We start from the raw sequence: 1,717 nt of genomic DNA, 5'->3' as shown, positions 1-1,717 counted from the left end.
GGACAGAGTAGAGTCTAGAAACAGAACCATGCATATATAGGCACTGGATTTATGAAAAAGATGGCACTGCAGAGCAGTGAGGAAAGGGTAATCTTATCAATAAATGGTGCTGCATCCAATGGATATCCAAATGGAAAAATAAGAATAAAGCTCAATCCCTGCCTCATATCATAGGAGAAAAACCATTCCTTAATACTCTTAAATAGGACACAAAAAGTACTAACCATAAAGAACAGTATCTGTATATTGAATTTTATTAGAGTTACAAATATTACTTCATCAAAAGATACCATTAGGAAGGTAAAAAAAAGAAAGTCAAGTTACAGAATCAGAAGAGATATACACAGTACATATAACTGATAAAAGTTCCAAATTCAGAGTAGATAAAGAATTCTTACAAAAGAAAAGACCACTCAATTGGAAATAAATGGGCCAAAGACGTGAACAGGACTCTCACAAAAATAGAATGACCAATGAACATGAAAAGATGCTCAACTAGTCCTCAGGGAAATACCAATGAAAATCATAATATGATATCACGAAACAGCCACAAGAATGAAAATAATTAAAACGATGAATAATACCAAGTGTTGGTGAGGATATAGAACAACTAGAACCGCCGGTGGAATTGAAAGTGATACAGCCAGTTGGGACAAAGTTTGGCATATCTACTAACCCTAAACCGTGTGTACAAAACCTGTGAAATCCGAGACGGGCCCAGAGATACTTCTGGAAGTAACATCATGACGGCTACCCAAGGAGAACCCCAAGTTCAGTTCAAATTTGTATTGGTCAGTGATGGTGGGACTGCAAAAATTACATTTGTGAAACATCACCTGACTGGTAAATCTGAGAAGTCTGTAGCTACGTTGGGTGTTGAGATCCATCCCCTCGTGTTCCATACCAACAGAGGACCTATTAAGTTCAATGGATGGATACAGCTGGTCAGGAGAAATCTGGTGGACTCAGCGATGGCTATTACATCCAAGACCAGTGTGCCATTGTAATGTTTCATGTAGCTTCAAGAGCTGCTTACAAGAATGTGCCTAACTGGCAGAGAGATCTAGAACGAGTATGTGAAAACATCCCCACTGTGCCGTGTGGCAACAAAGAAGATAGGAAGGAAGGAAAGTGAAGGCGAAATCACTTGTCTCCTACTGAAACAAGAATCTTCAGTATTCTGACACCTCTGCCTAAAGTAACTACAACTTGGATAAGCCTTTCCTCTGGCTTACTAGAAAACTCATTGGAGACCCTAGCTTGGAGGTCGTTGCCGTGCCTGCTCTTGCACCACCAGAGGTTGTCACGGATCCTGGTTTGGCAGCACAACATGAGCGTGACCTAGAGGGTCCTCAGACAACTGCTGGCATCCAGATGGGGATGACGACCTGTGAAAGTGAAGCTGGGGCCCCACGTCAGAAGTCTAGTTTTATAGGCAACTTTCCTGTGATGTCAGTGCTGCAGCATGTTTACCACTTCATTACATAGCTAAGCAGACATGTGCTTAATTTTGGGGATGTGGAAGGAGACGGGTGGGCTTCAAAGTGAGTGTGGCAGTTGGAAAAATACTTTCATTTTTTGGACCTGCATATTTAGCTGTTTTGGAACACACTTTTTCCTTATTGAGTTTCAAATGTAAGACTGTGAAAGTCACAACACACACACACACACACACACACACAAAATCTGTCAAATCCATTTCTGGGTATATATCTGA

The 1,717-nt window shown here is 40.9% G+C and overlaps 1 pseudogene; it reads left to right on the top strand.

Moving 5' to 3' along the window:
• The first annotated feature begins 743 nt into the window (after positions 1-743).
• LOC117031123 (GTP-binding nuclear protein Ran-like) lies at positions 744-1,394 on the top strand (annotated as a pseudogene).
• The last annotated feature ends 323 nt before the right edge of the window (positions 1,395-1,717 follow it).

Source organism: Rhinolophus ferrumequinum, chromosome 11 (genome assembly GCF_004115265.2).
Source record: "Rhinolophus ferrumequinum isolate MPI-CBG mRhiFer1 chromosome 11, mRhiFer1_v1.p, whole genome shotgun sequence".
Lineage (NCBI taxonomy): Eukaryota > Metazoa > Chordata > Mammalia > Chiroptera > Rhinolophidae > Rhinolophus > Rhinolophus ferrumequinum.
This window is presented reverse-complemented; position numbering and strand designations above follow the sequence as displayed.